This window comes from Rhinolophus sinicus, linkage group LG18 (genome assembly GCF_036562045.2).
Source record: "Rhinolophus sinicus isolate RSC01 linkage group LG18, ASM3656204v1, whole genome shotgun sequence".
Lineage (NCBI taxonomy): Eukaryota > Metazoa > Chordata > Mammalia > Chiroptera > Rhinolophidae > Rhinolophus > Rhinolophus sinicus.
Window position 1 is genome coordinate 7,576,841 of NC_133767.1, and position 21,617 is coordinate 7,598,457.

At 52.3% G+C, this 21,617-nt stretch overlaps 1 protein-coding gene across 2 annotated transcripts in view; it reads left to right on the forward strand.

The window, feature by feature from the left end:
- The window catches only part of LITAF (lipopolysaccharide induced TNF factor), a 93,354-nt gene that overhangs the window by 35,145 nt on the left and 36,592 nt on the right, over positions 1-21,617 (forward strand). The window contains exons 3-4 of one of the 2 annotated variants that reach the window (XM_074322863.1): positions 1,550-1,654; positions 20,329-20,493. The gene's annotated coding sequence lies outside the window, so the exon portion shown is untranslated. The remainder of the gene's footprint in view (positions 1-1,549; positions 1,655-20,328; positions 20,494-21,617) is intronic. The other variant, XM_074322864.1, reaches the window with a different exon arrangement.

Consider the following 21,617-nt stretch of genomic DNA (forward strand, 5'->3'; position numbering starts at 1 on the left):
CAAGGGTAGGAGCTCTGTGTCAGGAACAAGGGGCAAAGACCTAGTATCTATGTCACAGGAGATGGAGAACTATTATCCCATCTTATAGCTGGGAAGACTGAGGCCCAGAGGGGTAGTGTGATGCGCTCAGGTTCCTGGCTCGCAGGTGCCGGTGCTGGGCTAATAATATGTTAATAGCAGGCTGGCCAATGTGATTGGAGTCCTCCAGTGGAGGATTTCACTCACTCATCACAGTGGCTTTGCAGGGCCCTGCCTCAGCCCTAATCCCCAGCTGCCAGCAGCAGAAACAGACCAGGCTGATGTGAGCAAAAGGAATCTATGGAAAGAATACGGGGGACCTCAGTGCCAGCACTGACTATGGCCTAGAAAGTGGGCCTGGCCCCAGAAGGTGGGTGCCCCTGCCACCTGCGGAGAAGCCCCCATCCCTGCTTCTTTGTGGCACCAGTGCCCACTCTGTCTGGGGCCTGGGTACCTGATTCCTCAGGTAGGAGCGCGTGCCCACCTCCTAGCTGCTCAGAGGCTGGCGAAATGCAGGGCTGCAGTCTCCTGTTTTCCCAGCGGGAAGCAGGCCTTTCTCGCAGTGAGATGCATAAGGGTGCCAGTTTCTCCAGGCCCAGGAAAGGGCACAGCCGCGGCAGCCCTAGACGGTGCCCAAGGCCCAAACAGAGGCTGCTTTTCTTACCCCTTTACAGATGAGCAGACTGAGTCTCAGGGAGGAGTAGGCAAACCGGCCTGCAGGCTCCCCACTGGCTTGCTCTCCCCTCCCTTTCCTCCTCCCCCATAAACGCCCAGGGTCTCTGTGCTGCCAGCACCTGCTTTAGCCCCAGTGTGGCAGTGGCACGGAGGCCACATACAGGCCTCGGAGTCCTGGTCAGAAATGCCCTTTGTTGTTGCACAGACAAAAGGTTTCACTCCATAGGGTCAGGGGTGGGGCACTGATGACAAAAGGGGTCTTGCCGGGGACCCTGACCCCTCCGGGAGGCTGGAAGAACTGTTTCAAGTTTAGGTTTTTGTCTGTTTTCCCTGGTGAGAGAGGTGGGGTGGAGGCTGCTGGGGCCCAGCATGGGGGAGAGCGGCTCCAAACAGTGCCAGCTGAGGTTCCCAGCTCCTGATCCCAGACCCCAGGCAGGGCCGGTCATGGCAGGGAACATGGGGTGCTTTGGGGTGTCTGTGGCCAGACAGAAATCAGCCTGTGTGTGATGGTGTGTTGTACCCTGAGAGATGGCACAGGTGCCTCTTGAGGGACAGGGACGGCTTCTGGTCCCCATGGCCACTCCCAGATGTATGCTGTACACACACAGACAGCAATGGGGTGGCGCGGAAGGGGAAAGGAGAGGCACTAAAAGGGAGTGAGAGTTCCCTGTGCTGGTTGGTGTCTGCGTGCACACGTGTGGGTGTCGGTGAGCGTCACTGTGTGTACAGCTTGCATGGGTGCATCCGTGTGTACGAGCGCCTGTGTGTGTGTGCATATGTGTATTCGTGTGTGTATTTGCATGTGAGTTTTCATCTGGGGTTTCTTACGCCCTTCTACATTTGTCTCTGTATGCAGGTAGGGAGCCTCCTGCGTACCTGTGTTTATTGCGCTTCCTGCGTGCCAGGCTTCCCACTGCCTGCGTGGAGTAACTCACGTAACCCTCTCAACAACCTTTCGAAGGTGGGTACTATTACATTTTGGTTTTCAGATCAGGAAACTGAGGCACAGAGAGGTTGAGTGACTTGCCCGAGATTGCAGAGGAGGGACTGAACCCAGGCTGGCTCGCTCAGTCAGCCCTCAGGCTGCACCAGCTCCTGCTCATAGGGTCCCGGGTTGCCCGTGTCCACGTGGGTGGGTGCCCCTCTGGAAAGGGGTCCAGCTGTATTCCACCCTAGTGTGTTGTACACGTCGGGGAAAGGGTCCTGGAGTGTGCTCAGGCATTATGTGGGCATGTCTGTGGTCCCTGTGTGCACGTGGGGGGCAAGGGGACACACATATGTGTATGCAGGTGTAATGAGCGCCAGATGGCTTCTCTCACCAGACCCTGCAGTGGGGGCTCTGGACCCTAGCCATCCAGGGAACGCAGCCCCAGCACCTGCCCCTGGGCCCTACCCTCCACCCTCTCTCTGGGCCCCAGAGCTGGCCTTTGTTTCCTTTATTGGAGGCCAGAAGGGAAGGAGTGGGCACTGTGGGAATTCCAGTGGAATTCTAGGCATTCAGCTTTTCTGGGGCCAGGGAGGAGCCTGGAAAACTCCACCCAAGCCAGGGCAGAGGGCACTGCGTGGTCTCATGTGAGAGGCGGCTAGACACTGTCCTCAGAGGGAGCAGGGCGGGTGGCATTTGCAACACACAAAGCAGGTTCTGGGTGGCATTTCCCTTGGGCCTGGAGGCTGGTCAGCAGCCTGGTCTGTCTCTCAGGGCCTCCGCCTGGCTGGACCGGGTCAAGGACCACAGGCATCCAAACGCCAGGCCCAAGGGTCAGAAGTGTGGGTGGGGCAGGAGGAGGCTCGGGGCCAGGAGTCAGACGCATCTGCTTGTCCAGCACTGAGACCTCTGGGAGCCTCGCAGCCTCCTGAGCTGTTTCCTCTGCCGATGGGTTTCCGGCAGAGAATGAAGCCTGGTGGCCCCCTTTGTCCCTGCTCATCTCCGTGCCTCCCCCATCTTCTCCTCTTCCTGTTCAAGCCACCTTCCTCCTCTTTCTCAGCCCCCTGTGGAGGGGGCAGCCAATTGCTTAGTCCCGCTCTCACGCTGCCCCTATAGTGGGTTGAACAGTAAACCCCCAAGAAAGATATGTCCGGTCCTGAACCCTGGTACCTGTGATCTTACTTGGAAATAGGGTCCCTGCAGAGGTCATCAAGTTAAGGATCTCGAGATGAGCTCCTCCTGGATTGAGGGTGGGCCCAAAACCCAGTGACTGGTGTCCGTAAAGAGAAAGGAGGGAGATTTGAGACACAGAGAGGCAGAGGGAAAGGCCGTGTGAAGACAGAGGCAGAGATGACAATGATCCAGCCCCAAGACAAGGAACCTCCTAGAGCCACGGGAAGCTGGAAGAGGCAAGAATTCACCCCTGAGGCCTCCAGAAGGGAGCACAGCCCTGCTGACACCTTGATTTCCGACATCTGGCCTCCAGCACTGGGAGAGAGCACAGTTGGTTGTCTTAAACCTCCCGGTTTTGGTCATTTGTTACAGCAGCCCTGGGACACTGACACGGCATCCACAGCCACCTCCCCTTGGGCCTGGTTAGTTCTTTTCTGTCGTTCTGAGTACAGATCCCTAGTCCACCGCCCGCTCTGGGCGCGTGTCTTTCTTTCACCCTGGTTAGCCTCAGGTTACACGAATGTAAAACAGGAACAATAATATCAAAGCTACTCGGACAGTGCTTAGCCGAACGGGGCGCAGGAGCGTAGCAGTTTTTGCGGTTGCTACCCATGGGGTGGTACCTGTCACCTGCACCTTAAAGGCAAATGGTGAATTTTAATTGGATGGGGAAGGTGTACATTATAAAGTTACCTTGGAATGTTTGGCTGCCCCAAACCTTGGTCAGAATCAGCCTGGAGGACGAGGTCACTGGCTTAGCTGTTGCTGGGTGCAATGTCAACGGATATAATTAGCATCTGACTAGTCACTGCAGAGGGGCCTGCCTGCCCCACGCAGCAGTTCTCGTGCATTCATTCATGCCACAGCTATTCCCTGAGCATCTACTACATGATGATACCCCCAGATACCCCGTCAGTTAAGCCCCAGGGCTGCACTGGGTGCTCAGTCTTGAAAGGGAGGCCAAGGAAGGGAAGTGATGGCAGGAGATGGGGAAGTGGGAGGGGAAGGAGAAGGAGGGGCCCATTCAGAAGAGCTGGGGTCCGGGAAAGCTTCTCAGAGTCAGGAGAGGCCTGAGGCCAGAGCAGGACAAGTAGGCCTGGAGAAAGCAGGGGAGGGTATTCGGGGCAGAGAGAACAGCTTGTGCAAATGCCCGGGGGCAGGAGCTTGTGGAACCTTAGGGACTGGCAGGTATTTTGAGCAGCCGGGACACAGAAGGCGTGTCATGGTGAACAATGCAGCCCAAGAGGTCGCCCCCCAGAGCATGGCCTGTGAGGGGCTGGAACGTGTCCTCAGGGGTCTTTGGTGGGTTTGAAGCATTTCTGGTTCAAGAGCAAGGCTAGACTTCCTGCATCTGTTACTGAGTCCCTCCTCTGTTAGGACCCCCACTTTGTGCTCCAGACCCGATTCTTGTGCCAATCAAGGTGCTTTTCCATCCAGAGGGACTGAGAGTGGGAAGGGAAATAGGGAGCCAGGACTCCCTGAAACAAGAGAGTTTTGTATATCCCAAAGACCAGGGGTGTGGTAACCCCTGGCATACATGGAAGGTCAGTCAGTGTCTGTGGGTGCTGGGAAGGGTCCAGGAAGACCACCCACTCAGTCATGTGCCTGGTGACTGATACCAAATCTTCCACCTCAGCCCCCCAGGTCTGGGACACTTGGAGATGTGTGCAAAGGCAAGACTTTGGGGGCAACCCCCACACACTAGGCTCTGGGTAGAGGAGCATCTAACACAGGGTTGTGTTCCGTCAGCACCGCCTCCTACGCGCTGTGTACCACTGCAGCTCCCGATGGGAACCCGAGCATCCCAGAGCCAGAATTCAGGCTTAGCTCTGTCCGCCCCCAAAGCCCTGGTTGCTCAATCACTGAGCTCTGCCGTCACTCATGAGCCCTTCTCACCCCAGCTACGATCAGTCCATGATGAGCCCCTTCCCAGAAACCAAGGACGTGGTCCTGAGGAGGAAAGGGGGGACTGCCCAGATCGTCCTTACCAGGCTGCTGTGTGCCAGCTGCTGTGTTGGCTGCCAGCAGCTCACAGCTGTCTCCTCCACCCCTCCTCCGGAAAGCCTCCCCCTCGACAAGCTTCATGCACCCAAATCCCGGTCTCTGGCTGATTCTAGGAAACTAACCTAAGATGAGATCATGTCTGATTTCCCCAGCTGAGGACCTTCCCATATGTACTCAGTCCTTCCAGGAAGTTTTACTTGCTTGGCTCAGCCGTGGAAGCCATGCTTCATCTGGCCCCTGCAGACTACCCCCGCCCCCTGGCCTCTGAGGTCCTGTGCTAGCCTCCCCACTCGGCAAGAAGGGGCAAGACCAACTGCTTTGATCACTTCCTGTAGAGGCGAGATTTCCAGGGTTTTCCTTGTGTATCGCAAGCATTTGAAGGGTGTTGATTTGGCTGGACATTCTATAAAGTGTTTCCTTGGAGCTCTAGGAAATCCAGGGCCAGGACACTGAACTGGTGGATAAAAAGAGCGATAACAGACATTCTTTTCACGTGGAAAATCTGGGAGGCTCTGAGTGTAGCAGGTTCTCTGAAGCCACACCAAGCTCAGTGCTGGTTGGAGCTGGGATGAGTAATGGTTGTTAGGCAAGCTAACCTGCTTGAGAAATGAACTAGGTCTTATTTTGGCTATTGATGCATCACAAAAGAATGGGAAGTATTTTTCCCTCCCTCCATCTCCTCCAAAGAGCATCTGTGTCTTTGTGTTCTGAAGGGTTATGTTTTCCTTAGGCCAGTGGAGAATCAACAGGCCTTGATTTTTAAAAGCCTAGTATGTTCGTCAGGACTCATCCAGTTGCAAATAACAGAATTCCACTGAAATTAATTTATACCAAAACAGAACGTATTGTTTCGTGTCGCTGGAAAGTTGGGAGTGTGACAGCTTCAGGCATGGCTGGATCCAGGGGCCAAGGCAGTATTGCTGGGGAACCTTCTTCATCTCAGGACCCTGCTTTCCTCTGTGTTGGCTTCATTCTCAGGTGGGCTGTCTCCACACTGGCACAGATGGTGCCTCACAACCCCAGGCTTCTGTCTTACCAGCCTAGTAGATTTCTTCTTGTCCAGTAACTCTAGCAAGAGTCTTAGGGTTGAGTTTCATGGGCTCAGCTTGGGTCACGAGACCATTACTGAAGCAATGGCTATGATCAGCCTTGGTCATGTGCATGGCTCAGCCCCTAGAGCCTGGGGTGGGGGTAGGAAGAAGGAAAGCTTTGACAGCAAAGGTAAGAGACGCTGTCTACACCTGGGGTTCTTGGGGAATGGAACCTGGAGAGGCTCTGGGCGTCTCTGGGGAGGCAGGCTTCTGAGTGGCAAAATCCTGCCCCCCTGGCAAGGGGGATCAGTTCCCCATTTCATCAGACTAAGAAAAGTAATAAGATTTTTCTCACAAGTATTATGGAACTAATTATATCATTCATAGGAGCAACTTGTAAATTTTGGGACTTTTCTCAGTCAGCCCAGAACTCCCGAGAATGTGGCTGAGAATGTGGGATCTGGAGATGACCTGTGGTTTTGGATACTGGCCCTGGCGTGCCACTGACTAGTTATGTGACCTTGGGCAAGTCACTCAACCTGTCTGTGCCTCTGTTTCCTCATCTGAAAAATGGGTTCCATGACATTTCCTGTGTCAGAGGATTCAGTGAAGCTCTGAGGTCTGGGTGACTTGCCCCTGTCTTGGGCTTGGGTTTGCACCAGTTTGGCTTGGGTTTGCACCAAGTTCTGGGCTCTTTCTCTCCCCAGTGCTGGACCAGGAGCTTGTTGGATGTTTGTTGAATGAATGAATGAATGAATGAATGAATGAATGAACGAATTAATTAATAAAAAGAAAGCGGTCACTGGGTTTCTTCAGTACAGAGCACAAGGGCACTTGGCGTCCCCTGAGAAGTCTGTCTTTGACTCAGTTCCCCTAGAAGCAGACTCTGAGACAAGGATTTGGGTACAAGTAGTTTATTTAGGATGTCATCCAGGAAACACTGTCATTGCATTGACCGTGTTGATCTGAGAGTCTCATCTATTGCTTTGCTTCTACCCTCCAAATCTTGAGCATGTTTCTCTCTCGGCTAAGTCTAACCTGGAACACATGGGGAGAGGACTCTAGGAAACTGACTTCCCAGCTTAAATGAGCTGAACCCAGTTTACCTAGTTCATGCCAGCAGTTTGTCCCACCTCCTGGGCTCCTTCGGGCCAGAGCTGGGCAGCTGGGACACTCGGCTTCCCTCTGGTGACTTCTTATCCTCCCATAGGCTGTCCCCCTTCCTTATGTGCTGGTCTCAGGCAGCGTTCCCAGAGGGTAAAAGTGGCAACCTGGCCTCCTAAGGCCGAACCTCAGTTGTCAGTGTCACCTCTCAGTCTGCATTCTATTGGTCAAAGCAAGTCACAAGGCCAGCTCAGGTTTCAGGGTGAGGAAATAGATTCTGTCTCTTTATGGTAAGAGTTACAAAATACTGGGGCCATTTTTTCAGTCATAAGACAGTTCACTGTATGATGACAGTGAATGTCAATGGAATCCCTTGAGATAATGCAATGCATAAACTGTGCAACTGTCAGGACAGCCCTGCTGATGCCACGGGACTCACCTATTCTTTTCATATTCCTCACTGTGGTACACATCTGTTATTTCTGAATGCCCAGCGTTCAGCACCCCTTCCCCACCTGTATTTTAGTGAGTCCAACCCTCTCAACCAACGAGAGTGAGCGTGTGATCAGGAATCCTATCACCGTAACCTTAGTGATTGGTCAAAGGATGGGCACATGACCCAAGCTGGACCAGTGAGATTCAGTCATGGGACTTTTGCCAAAGCTTTGGGGGAAAGAGGTTTGTTTGTTTGTTCTTTTTTTTCTACTTGGATTGCTAACCTGAGTGGAAGCCTGGAACTGCTGGGGACCATCTTTACAACCATAAGAACAGGGCCTGCCTAGGAATGAAACATTCACAGAGGAGAGCAGAGCCAAGAGATGGAGAGAGAGAGAGAGAGAGAGAGAGAGAGAGAGAGAGACAGAGAGAGACAGAGAGAGATGATAGCATTTGAGCTCCTAGATCCAGCCATGCCTGATGTCCTTCCCATGGACTTTCCAATTATATAAGCCAATAAATTCTCTTTGATTTAGGTTTCTGGCCCTTGCAACAGATATCTTAATAATACATTGCTATGCAGCTATTTGGATCATGAGGGGGGTTAAATGAGCTAACAATATATGAAATATGTGGCTCATTGGGGCCCATTAAGAGTCAGCTCTCAGGAATTCCTCCCCTCCTCCCCCAGTGAATACAGTTCCAATCAAAAATCTACTAAGTGCATTAAACAATTTGGAACAGGCATGGACGGGTTTGGCTGGTTGCAGGACAACAAACAGAACCAAATTTTACATCACCTGCCCGTACTCTTGACACCTTGTCTTCTTAATTTAAATTCAGAAAAGGCAGCAGAAAAGTGATGGCTCTAAATAACCATGTGAAATGGTACAAAAACAACCTCGAGAGACGCCCTTTTTGTTTTCTCTGCAAGAGGAGAGAAGGGCGGCAGTGTAGGGAGATGGAAATCTGTAAAGACAGCCGCCTCCATCTGCACAGAATTAAAAAGACGTTCACAAGTGTGGGGCCTGGAAGTGGCTTTCTCATGACTGCCTCCTCCTCGGGCACTCTCGCTGCCCTGAGTTTGTTTTTCCTGGGACTGAGTTTGGATGTCAGGCGGGTGGAGGGGTTCTGGGATTTCTCCCCACCCGGTGAGCCAGGGGAGGACAGGGGAGGCCACAGGCCACTCAAGGTCTGCGTGTTTGGAAAAGCATCAGGCTGATTGTTTACTCTGGGTCTATTGCCGGCCTACGAGCCAGCCACGCTGGGCCCTCCAGATGCTTCCAGCTGCGGTCCTGTAAACAGTCTATGCTGCCTGGCCTACTGCAGGGCCTTCTCTGCCTGTCCCCATCCCCAGGCCACCAGGGTGGGTTGCCAAAGCACCCCTCCAATCAAGTCCCCGCTGCTCACAGCTTTCTGTGCCCCCCGCCCACCACCACCAACTCAGCTGGTCAGTCGAGGACCAGAGTGGGCCCACAGCCAGGTCACGTTCTGCTTCATCCTGTCTTATTTTGTTTTATATTGTTTAATTTGAGCTGGCAATGAAAACTCAGAAGGCTTCCCAGGAAACTCTGGATTCTGGTTTCCTTGAAAAAAACTGGAAGGCCTAATAATACTGGACCTGCTTTCCCATCCAGCAGAAATTGGCTCCAGCTACGGAGCAGTTGGTCTTTTATCTTAGTTTTGGTCGCGCCAGAAGCAGGTTGTCAGACCCGGATCTGGGTACAAGCAGTTTGTTAGGGAGGGGGTCCCAGGAAGCACCAATGGGAGGTGGGGAAGAGAGGCAGGGAAGGGAAGGGGCCAACACATGACACTGGGTGTCAGTGAGCAGTTACTGCTGCGGGCAGCTGGGCCCAGTCCTGCTGGGGACATGTGGGTCACCGTATAATACACTACTTCGGAGTCATGCTGCCAGAGGGGTGAGGGAACTGGGGCATTTCCCTCCCACTCCTGTCTGTCATTGGGAGAGGGCTGCATCTGGGGTTTTCCCCCTGGCACTGCCAGTTTGCCCAGCAGAAAACCTCAGGTCGAAAGTCACAGATGGAGCGTCCCCATGCAGGTTGTCGACATGTGCTGGAATGGCATCTGCCAAGGGGATGTGGGCAGGGCCGCAGCAGTGCCTGTGGGGCCTGGCTCTCTAGTTTGCCACAGGCCCCACCACGCCCTAGTGTCTCCCTGCAGGAGGCTGAGGACTAGCTCCTCATACTTGTGCTGTTGATGTTCTCACAGAACAGAGACGTCCTTGGCCCTTGTCACCTTCAAAAGTGGGCAAGTGAAATGTTAGCTGAGAATGCCCTGTGGTTCCAGTCCCACTCGGCTCAGTTCTCCTGTTTCCTGGCCTGGCCCCTGAAGGGGCTGAGTTGGCAACCTCTCATCCACACAGTGAAGTAAGTGCCTGTCACTCACATGACATTCGGGGCCCTTGAGGCACCAGCTTTCAGTTGATAATACCATGGGGAGCGTCTTCCTCTGAGCCCACCCCCCCACGACAGGCCTGTGTTTCCCCCCAGAAGTACTCCACCCACCGGGAAGCAAGGGTACCACCGGGTGCAGGAAGAAAACCGTCTTGCTGTTAGCCCATCCCGTGTCACAGGAGCCCAGAGGAGCCCATGAAACACACTCTCTGAGTCTCTCTCTAGGTGTCCTACCATTCAGTTCAATTCTGATACTAAGCGGAGTTAGCGCAAACCCCACAGGTTACGGGCTCGGTCTGACAAGGCGACCCCCCATTCAGACACCAGCCACGAATGGCGTCCCCAGGCTGCCTGCACTTCTGCCCAGCCAAGTACAGGTTTGATAATTGGCTAGAAGGGCTCGCAGAACTTGGTGAAGTGTTATCCTTACGATTACAGTTTATTATAAAAGATACAAGTGAAAAGGGATATACGGCAAGGTCTGGAAGGGTCCCAAACACAGGGGTCTGTCCCCTTGGAATTGGAGTGTGCCACCCTCCTGACACGTACTGCCAACATGGAAGCCCCCTGAACCCCATAACTTAGGGGGTTTTATTAAGTTTTCATTACACAGGCACAATTGATTAAATCATTGGCCATTGGTGATTGAGCTCTGGCCTCTCGCCCCTCCCCGGAGGGCAGGGAATGAAGCCAAAGGTTCCTACCCTCTAATCACTTCGTTGTTTTTTTGGGTGATCAGCCCCCATCCTGAGTCTCCCTTGAGTCATCTCATTAGCACAATTCCAAGGGTTTTCGGGGCTCTGTGCCAGGAACCAGGGACAAAGACCGAATATATATCTTTATTCACATGCGTCTTTACTTTTCCACTGAGTTGCCACCCAGGCCATTCAGACCAAAGGGCAGAGGGGGCTTCAGGAGTCACTTCTCTTTCTAGGATCCCCCAACTCTCCTTCCCCACCATCGCCATCCCCATGGACTATCCTGCCTCGATTCCCCCCAGAGTCCGAGTGTAAGGCTTTCTTTTTTCCTCCTTTCCTTTCCTCTTCCCTCCCTCTCTCCTCCCTCCCGCCCTCCTTCCCTCCCTTCTCCCAGTGTACATGTTTTACTGAGCATCTACTCTGTGCTAAGGGCAGAGCTGGGTGTCCTGAGCTGGGGGCTGGGGAAACAGCTGTGCGTGAGGCCCGCAGGTTGGGCTCTGGTAGGTTTGTGGCTGGCCCCATCCCGCAGCACTCCAGGAGGTCCTGGAAGCCAGATGTCCACGGGCACCCAGTGGCCACTGAACTCCCTGCTATCTGTCTAGGACAGAACAGATCTGATGCAAATGTAACACGTGCCACACAGGCAACTTAAAGTTTTCTAGTAGGCACATCTAAAAAAGTAAGAAGATATTCACAGTCACCCAAAGATGGAAACAACCCAAATGTCCATCAGTAGATGGATGGAGAAACAAAATGTGGTCCATCCATATAGTGGGTATTAAACTTCAAAAAGGAATGAATTTCTAATACATGTGACAACGTGAATGAACCTTATACTAAGTAAAAGAAACAGACACAAAAGGACACATATTGTATGAGTCTATTTATATGAAATATTCAGAATAGGTAAATCCATAGAGACAGAAGGCAGCTTAGTGGTGGCCAGGGGCTGGGGAGAGAGGGGAGTGACAGCTGATGGGTACGGGTTTTCGTCTGGGGCCATTGGAAGTGTCTTGGAACTAGATCAAGGTGATGGGGCCCAACTTCGTGAATGTACTAAATGCCACCAAATTGTTCACTTTAAAGTGATGTGATGTGAGCTTTACTACAATGAAAAAGAAATAGGTGAACTTCATGAAAATAACATCTTTTTTAAACCGGTCTATCCAAAATGTTGTCATTTCAGCGTGAAATCGATGTAAGAGGTTATGAATGAGGGATTTTACATCCTTTTGGGGGGCTAAGTCTTTTTGAAATCAGTGTGTGGGGAAACTGGCACCACTGCTCCATCCGGACCAGCCACATTTCAGGTTCTCAGCAGCCACATGTGGTTGGCAACTCCTGCACAAGACCGTGAGGCCGTAGAAAGAGGCGAGGGCGTCTGGCTTCTTCAGAGGAGCCAATGGACAGGAAACTGTTCCTGAGAAGCCCCTTCCTTAGCATCACTCCCGTGTGTTGATTTGCTTATAACATCTCTGGGGTCTTGTCCCCTCTAACCAGTCCTCCCCCCAGAGACGAGAGTTCAGTGGTTTGAATGAAGAACGCCCCCACCCCAAAGATGTGTCCTCTCAGAACCTATGAATGTGACTATTTGGAAAAAGGATCTTCGCAGATGTAATTAAGTTAAGAATCTCAAGGTGAGATCATCTTGGCTTGTCCAGGTGGACCTGGAATCCAACCACAAGTGTCCTTATAAGAAGAAGGGACACAAACACAGAGGACGAGACCACACGCTGATGGAGGCAGAGATTGGAGAATCAGCCACAAGCCAAGGAACTCCCACGATTGCCCTGTGGGGGAGGAAAAGTTTTCCTCAACCCTCTTAAGGTCCCTGGAAATTAAAGTGACAAAGACAGATTAACAGGGGAAAAGGACACACATGTGACTGAATTTTTAAATGTTCACAGGAGCCGTCACAGGAGAATGAAGACCCAAAGAGTGACCAGAGCGGGGAGCTTTTAAACCTTTGAGACAAAAAAGCAATAAATTTGTGAAGAATGACAAGACAGAGGGTGGCATATAGTGAAAAAGTAACCAGGAAGGTAAGGGTGAGTTTACCAGGACGTGCCACATTTCCCCTTCCTGGGACAGGGAAGGTACCTGTCACATGGGGGGGTTATTCACCTGTTTCAGGGGAGACGGGCAAGAGGCCAGGTCAGTGTGACCTTCCTGCTTCTGCCTGTTTCTGTTTCTCAAGCTCCTTCAGCTGGGGGCGGCCAGATGGCTCTGTTGGTTAGAACGCAACCTCTGAACAACAAGGTTGCTGGTTCAATTCCCACATGGGATGGTGGGCTGCGCCCCCTGCAAGTAAAGATTGAGAACGGCGAGTGGAGCTGAGCTGCGCCCTCCACAACTAGACTGAAGAACAATGACTTGGAGCTGATGGGCCCTGGAGAAACACACTGTTCCCCAATATTCCCCAATAAAAAATTAAAAAACAAACAAACAAAACTCCTTCAGCTGGAAGTATTCAGTATGCCCAGGTGCCATATTTTGGGGTAGCGTGTCCTGAACCCCTGAAGCTGGAGACACCCAGAAGCTGGGAGAGAAGCACAGCCCAGATTCTCCCTCAGGGCCTCCAGAAGGAACCAATGCTGCTGATACCTTGATTTTGGACTTCTGGCCTCCAGAATTGAGAAAAACACACATTTCTGTTGTTTCAAGCCGCCGCAGGAAGGATAAAGGAGAGTGAGAGACAACTGCACCCATCTCCCAAAGGAGCCCTCCCCAACCTCTCTGTGGGGTACTTAGAACCTGGGCCTTGCGTCTCTGGACCTGGGTTGAAAGCCGGCTCACCTTGTGACCGGGGCCATCTTTCTGAGCCTGCCTGAGACTCTATTTCTCTGTCTGTACAATGGGATAACAGTGCCACCAGCTTCCTCGTGGTGTTGCAGGAATGAATGAGATTCGCAGGTGAATGGGTAAAACGTGCCAGGGAGCAAAGGGACCCTACAGAGTGGCGGCGGTGGTCTTCTCTGTCATTGTGCCCATCTTAGGGATGGGGAAACAGGGTCAATGAGTGAAGTGGCTTTGCCCAGAGTCATCCAGTAGCATGTGCAGGGTGACGTTAGGTCTCCGAGTCCAGATCTTGGTTTCCAGGATGCTCTTTCTGTTAAGCCTTTTCTCTAGCCCTTCACCCTGTAAGCCCCGTATTCCCAGTTCCACCAGGGGTTACCTGCCTGCCGAGCCTGTACTTGCACCCCGCCTTCCATCTCACTGTCCCTCTGTGACAGTGCCCTTCCTGCTTCTCCCTAATGAACTCTGGCTTCACCCTGAGCTGCTTCCTCCTGGAAGCCTGCCCTGACTGCCCTCTCCCTCTGGGGGCTCTCCCAGGAGCCCAGCCTCAATCAGCAAGGTCGCTGCCCTCGAGCAGTCGGCAGTTGGAGGGGAGAATGTGACTCACTGGTGCTCACAGTGGGGCATTCCTGGACAGGCAGAACATCAGGGTCTGACAGCTAGAACCAGGCTGTGATTGAATCACCCAGATAATTAGGAGGGAGCAGCCCTGAGGACCACCTCACCTGGCTGCATTGTGTGTTCCACCAAAGAGACTGCAGGAGCTCTGGCCTCTTTGCCCATGTGAGCGTCCTTCCTTCTGTCCATCCCACAAGGACCAGAAGTGGAAACAAAAACTAGAGTCGAGAACCCAATTGACTGGCCCTTTGGTGAGAAGAGGGCATCTCCAGCCCCCAGTTATATGCCACAGGGGACAGCTTTTGCTGGGACCAAGTGCCCCTGTGCCTCTCAGGGAACAGGCCTCTGGGGTGATGGAGGCGGGACCCACAAGTTTTTAGGAGCCCAGTCGCCTGTGGTCTAGCAGAGTGGAATTGTGCCTAAAGGGCTGACTCATTCCTTAAACATGTCATTTCATTCCTTCCTTGCCTCCGCACCCCGCCCCCTTCCCAGGGTCTTGGACAAACAGGGAAGTGGGGAGCAGGGGTGGGGCAGTTGATGGCCAGTCCTGAGCTTGGGCAGGGGAGTAGCGGGCAGGGAGACCTTCCTGGTCTCTGCCAGGGCTCTTCCGGGGCTCAGGTTCCAGGCCTGTCCTGCCCAGTCCTTGAGTAACTTTCTGTCCAGGTTCCCTGTACATGTGGGTGTCCTGCCAGCTGGGTTGGCTGCACTGCCCACTGGTCACATGCAGTTTACTCTGGCCACAGGTGGCCCCTCAAAAGGTCAGCCAGCTGCAAACCGTCTGGGAGTTGCCTAAGACCCTTCCTTGCTCCTTCTCTGCCTGCCTCCCAGAAAGCCCAGGACAGCCCCTGGGGGCCTGAGCACCACCCCTCCAGGCTGACCCCTGCATAACCTGACCTGAGAGGAATGAGGGGACACTGGAGCCTAAGGCCACCGAGGCTCCCAGATGTCACAGTGTCACTGGCCCAGGAAACCACCTGATCTGATCAGTGGCCTAAGCGTCATCGTAAATCGCAAATCTGCACTGAGCAAACAGGCCTTGCACAAGATTCTCCAGTTTCTGGGATGGGGGCAGTGCCGTGAGAACCTGAGGCTCCGGGCGGCATTTCCATCCTCCCCCAGGGACACATGGCCTTGCTGGGCTCCCACATTCAGATAACCTCTTAGCCAGGCCAGGTGGTGCTTTCAGAGCCCCCAGGGGAGGAAGGAGGCCGCTGTGATGACACATGAGTGTGTGTGTGTGTGTGTGTGTGTGTGTGTGTGCTCTCACATCTCCTCTCCTACCTCCTGCACTGCAGCCAAAGACTTGGCAGGATGTGCTCCCAATTGGCTGCTGGCTTGATAGCTATTTCCAGGCAATGGTGGGTAGTAAAGAGTTTTTATAGATATGTCCTCTGGGGATAGGGTTGATAGATTCAGCAAATAAAAATAGAGAATGCCTAGTTAAATTTGAATAAGCAAAAGATAATTTTTTAGTGTAAGTATATCCCATGCAGTATTTGGGACATACTTATGCTAAAAAAAAAAATTTCATTGCTTATCTGACGTTCACATTTAATGGGTGTCCTCTATTGTTTCTGGCAACCATATCTGCATAGTAAGACAGCCCACAGATTTTGAGGCTCCTACCTCCTTGAATTTCCCTTCTTCTTCCTCCCTCTTAGATTGAGTTATTTGGCATGGGGGGGGAGAGTCTAAATATTTCAATCAAGATTGACATTTGTGATGAGGTCTTGCCCTGTTCCCCACATACAAATTGGCCACTCATTCGCATCCCCCCAGCTCCACCCAAAGAGCAACGCCCTGGTCACGTGAGCCAGCTAATTCTCCTTCTGGTACATTACAGGCAACCCTAAATGCTTGTACAGGTGGCACATTGTGCAGCTCCGTAGTTGAGAAGAGCACGTTCTGCAGTTGTGCAGTGCACAACCTGCACAACTCTATACAGCGACTCTGTCCCCAGATCTAAATTTTGACCACCAGGACTTTTCTTTCTCTCATTTACTTCTCAAACTGGGCTTTCCACAGACACTGTCCTGTCTCCCCCAAGTCCCTGCATCCAAGGAAAACTGGAGCAATCCGGGAAGGCATCGCAGCAATGATTAAAAAGAGCTGAGTGCCCAGGCTGTGCACAAAAGGGCTTTTGATTCTTGGGGCCGACCTGACAGCTGCTGGAGGGGCACTCCCTTCCCACTGCCCAGCGTGCAGGTCTGGGCGCAAGGAGCCAGATTAAAGATTTCCTGCCTGCCTGCCCGCTTGCCACATCCTTTCTCCTCCTCGCCCTGGTCAACCCCCCCGCGCCCCGCGCCCCCATCTAGGCATAATTTTAGAAACTTAATAGATGCTGCACTGCACATTCTTGGCCTGGAGCCTGTGGGGGCAGGTCCTAACAGAATACAGACATTTCTTTCTTAGGTCATGTCGATAGAGATCCTCTGTTTTCCCCCGGGGACAGGTTTCTGAGGGGCCATTGTACACAGACTAACTCGTCGCACACTCACTTCTTTGTGGGGTCCCCCCACCACCCCACCCCACCGAGCTGCATTATTTTGCAGGGTCAGTGCCAGCTTCTCTTTGCCTCTCCGAGGTCCCCAAAGCCACCAGGAGCAGTGGGGCTCACGAGTTTGAGGGCCCCAGGTGGTGGCAGCCATGAGGACACCTTTGCAGAGCACTGGGGTCCTTGGTGTCTTAAACTCTGATGGGCGGGGCCCCTGGGCCTGGGGAGAGAAGGCCAGCAGGAATTTAAGATCTGGACCTTGGACAACAGGCAGGGCTTTTGTTTCCTTCCCAAGCCAGGAAAGCCTGCAGTCTTTCCAGATTTCAAGGAATTGCCCCATTCCAGGAACGGCCATTCCTGAGGCCGCTGGAGCATGAGAGAGCGGTGGGTAGGAAGGAGGCACATCCCGTCTCAGGTCCAGTGACTAACGTCTATGCAGCACTTGCATGGCGGGCTCTGGGGTGCAGGCCTCCTCTCCTTATCTTCCCATCAACGCTAACAGGCGGGGGACCAGTGATGTACCCATTTACAGGTAAGGAAACTGAGGCTCTGGTGGGGTGAGGTGACATGGTCACACAGCCAAGCAGTGGCACATCCAGCACTGAAGCCTGAATCCTCTACCTTGGGAGGACCCTCTACCACCCCTTAAAAACAACAAAAACAACAGAAACAGCCTTACTGAGCTGTCATTCACATACCATACAATTCACCCATTTAAAGTGCAGTTCAATCAGTGGATTTTAGTATAGGGAGAGTTGTGCAACCATCACTATAGTCAGTTTTAGGATATTTTTATCATCGTCAAAAGAAACTGTGTCCCTCCCAATCCCTCTGTTCCCCCAGCCCTAAGCAACCACTAATCTACTTTCTGTCTGTGGATTTGCCTGTTCATATAAATGTAATCCTACAACGTGTGACTTTTATGTCTGGCCCCTGTCACTTAGCATCATGTGTTCAAGGCTCATCCACATTGGAGCATGTGTCATGTATCAAACTTCATTCATCTCATGACAATGATATCCCATTATATGAATGGACCACATTTTGTTTGTCCATCAGTTGATGGACATTTGGGTGGTTTCCATCCACCTTTTCATTACTTTGAATAATTCTGTTGAGAACATTTGTGTACATATTTTCACTTCTCTCCAGAGTCCCCCATTCTTAAGCAGTCGTTTGACTGACTACGACAGGTCTTTCCGTTCTGGGGTTTCTCTAGCTGGGACCTCCTTGCCCAGTCAAATCCAACACCCTCTTCTTACAGCGACTCGCTGCTCCCTGGACGTCTCAGCCATGGCAAGAGAGGCTGCTGTGCAGCTGCTTCCTTTGCCCTGTCGCCTTTGCTGTGTGATCTTGGGCCACTCACTCAGCCTCTCTGGACCCCAGTGCCTTTATCTATGAAATGAGGATCTAATTCTGACCCCATGGCGCTTCTGTGAGGATTGTGTTGGCAAGAGCTCTGCCGTCTGGAAGCATGGAGCGGGGCCGTGTGGTGCTGGGTGGGCATTGGTTTATCTCTTCAGCCAGCTGTTTTCACTCTGCCAAGTTCCAGCCCTAAGCTAGGCTGTGGCTGCTGCCATAAATCAGGGGCTAGAGCAGAGGTTCTTAACCAGGGGCAAGTTTATCCCCTGGGGACATTTGGCAACGGACATCTTTGGTTGTCACAGTAGGTGGAGGGGTAGATGCTACTGGTACCTGGTGGGTACAGACCAGGGAGGCTGCTAAACACTCCACAATGCACAGGACAGTCCCCCCAGCTATTGATGGTAGGCTCCAAATAGCAATAGTGCCAAGGCGGAGAAACCCTGATCGAATGGTACTGCTGTGACTCATTTTTCATGTATGTATGTATTTGTAACCTTCTCTCTTGCCAAGATGGATCAGAAGTAACTAACAAAGATATCGACAAAACAATGGGATTTTTTTAAATAAATGAGGAAACTGTGATACAAATTTAATAAGAGGGAAGGAAAATAAAACAACACCTGTGTTAAAACACACTACTGCTTCCAGAGCTAGGATGTACATTTGGTCTGAGCTCCCTAGTGGCCAGAGCAAAAGAGGAAACAATCAACTTCAAGAGTCTCACCGTTCTAAAGTTGAAAACATATTAAGAGTGCCAGGAAAGTCTGGCTTTCCTGGGCCTGAAGAAATCAAGGCTTTTCTCTTCCCGGCACTTATGGAGGCCATGGTGACAGCACTGTCCTTAGCAACAGCCCTGCAGGGAACACCATAGCAACACTCACGTTCTCCAAAGCAGACCTGCAGCGTAAGGCTGAGGACAGCTTCAAAGTCAGCCCTTCTTCGAGTGCCTGCCCTGAGTGTGGTGGTTTACTTTCTCAATTTGATGGCAGAAAACAGGGCCCATGCTTTAGGCAGTTCAGAATAGCGATGGGAACAGGGTCTCTGGGCCCAACCTACTCGGACTTACTCCCAAGTGGCTGTGTGAGTGAGCTTGGGCCATTCCCACACCTACCTCTCTGAGCTCACTTTCCTCATCCATAGAATGGGGCAGAAATACTACTTACCTCACAGAGCTGTGGGGGGAAGTAAATGAGGTCTCCAGTCCTTGGACCTGGTAAGTACTCAATAAACCACCCAACAGAAAGTTCTCCACCTCATCTTCTGCCTCCCAGTCCCGTGCCCTATGTCCTAGTGACCGTGCTATTTAGACCCCCAAACGTGTCATGCAGACTCCCGCCCTGCTCTTGCTGCTCCTTCTGCCTGGAATGCCCCACAGGTTGGCCCCACTGTCATCCCCACTTTTCAGGGGCAGAGGCAGCAGAGAGGTTGTGGAACCTGCCTCAGGCCACACAGCTAGTGTGCCCCGGAGCTGTTGTCCTTCCGGCTGCAGAGCCCTGCCGCCCAGCAGCTGGCCTCCGAGTGCTTTGTGTGCAGGGCCTGTGGCTCTGTCGGCCATCATGTTTCTGATCCCTTGTGTCAGACCTCAGGTCCGAGGCTGGAGAAGGGATTTGACCTCAGCTGATGCCGTGAGGCCCCAGGCCGAGGTCTGGCAAGCAGCCCATCAGCATGGCAGTTCCTCTTAATAGAAAGGAAAGGCCATAGTCCCAGCCTGTACCCTTTGATCGAGCTGTCAGGGTTCATATCCCAGCTTCAATCACTGGGTTCTGTGATTTGCCTAAATTACTTCACCTTTCTGAGCCTCAATTCTCTGTAAAATGGCGTCTCTACCCATTGGGTTATTGTGAAGATTAAAGAAGATGACAGTATGTAAAAAAACCAAAACAGCATAATCCAGTAATTGTTAGCCACTGTGATTATTGTTCATAATTATTGTAATAGTGCTTTAATTAGAATTGTTCAAAATAAATAAGAGGACTCAGCTAGTAGCTTCAGTCCTCAGCTTTGGCCTCTCCTCCAGGAAGCCCTCCCTGACCACCCCACCCAGATGCACCCAGAGCCTCCACATCCTTCCCTTGTGCCCTTTACTCTCTGACTATTATAAACACATTTGGTGGTCTTGTTTCAGGCCTGTCTCCCCAGCAGACGCCAACTTGGTCTTGGCCACTACTGTTCACCAGGGCCTGCCCCAGTGGCTGGCATGTAGCAATGATCAATACGTATTTGTTGCAGGGCCAAACAGGGACAGGGCAGCCTGAGATGCCTTTGCTCCTCCCTTGGGGCCCAGAGGAGGACATTCCTGGAGTCCTCCGGGAGGAGGGAAAGCAGGAGGGAATTCCTCTATAGAGTGCTGATGAGAGCAGGGATACCCAAGTGGGTGTCTGTAGAGAGGGGAGTAACCCCCAGCCCTGGAAACTGTCACATGCCCATCTGTCCTCATGCTGCTGGGGTACAGGTGGGAGGGGGTGAGGCACGCCCAGCATAGCCTGGTGGTTGGCATGTGTGTCTGTTTCCTTCCCTGCAGATTGAGGGCTATTGTCAAGTGAGCTAGTTACCCACACCCTCTTTACCTTTCCCTCAGGTGTCACCTCCTCATTGTGTGACCCCGGGCAAAGTCACTTCACCTCTGTGTGCCTCAGTTACGTCCTCTGTAAAACGGGACAATAAAAGGCATGACCTCTCACCATGACCATCAGGATGAGATGAGAACACCCACGGTGCCCCGCTCGGGGAGGACTCTGAAAACGTGAGTTCATTTTTCATTATTCTTTACCCTTATCGGTTCGCCCAGCGAGTATTTACAGAGCACCTGCTATTTGCCAAGTGAGCCAAGTTCCAGGTGCTGGAGACCCAGCGAACAGGATCCTGTTTCAAACAAACCAGATTCTTTTTTTTTTTAATGTTTGTGAGACCATCCGGGAAATGCAAACCCGGATTCGGTGACATTGGATGAAATTCAGAAATTGTTCATTTTTTTCCAGCACATCATAGTCTTGTGGTTATATTTGTAAAGAGTTCTCATGTCTTAGAGACTCAAACTGAGGTGTTTGCAGAAGAAATGGTATGATGGCCGGGAGAATACGCAAGTCATGTGTGGGAACCACTCAGAACCTGCAGGTTCATCGTTAGGGGCCCTTGTTTCTGCCTTTTCCTCAATCCCATTCCTCTTTCTCCTTACAATTCCTTTTCTATTCCTTCCTCTCTCCCTCCCTTCCTTCTTTCTCTGTCACCCTCACTTGCTCTCTCCCTCTGGTACTCTCCCTCCCTGCCCTGTGTGCCCTGGGCTGCAGACACTGCTGGGGAGGGAACCACATATTGGGAGCTGGGGGGCCCAGGGAAAGTGCTTGCCAACCCTCAAAGAAATGTGTGGGGGTCTTGTCTGGAAGCAGGAAGCAGCAGCTTTTCAGCTGTGAGGAACCCCAGGCCTTGTGAGGGTCTGTGGGGCTCTGAGGACAGGGTCCCCACCCATCCATCTGCCCCGTCTGGACAAATGATGGCCCTTGTCCACGCTGCTCAGCCAATGTTATGGACTGACTGTTTGTGTCTCCCCACCCCAAAATGTGTATGTTAAAACCTAACCCCCAATGTGATAGTATTAGGAGGTGGGGCCTTGGGAGATGATAAGGTCATGAGGGTGAAGCCTCACAAATGGGATGAGTGCCCTTAAAAGAAACCCCTGAGAGCTCCCTCACCCCTTCCACCCTGTGAGGACACAGAGAAGACGGCCAGGCCATCTGTGAACCAGGAAGTGGGGCCTCACCAGACACCCAATCTGCCAGCGCCTTGATCTTGGACTTCCCAGCTTCCAGAACTGTGTGAGCTGTTTGTTGTTCACAAGCCACCCAGTCTGTCATATTCCTTCAGACCAGC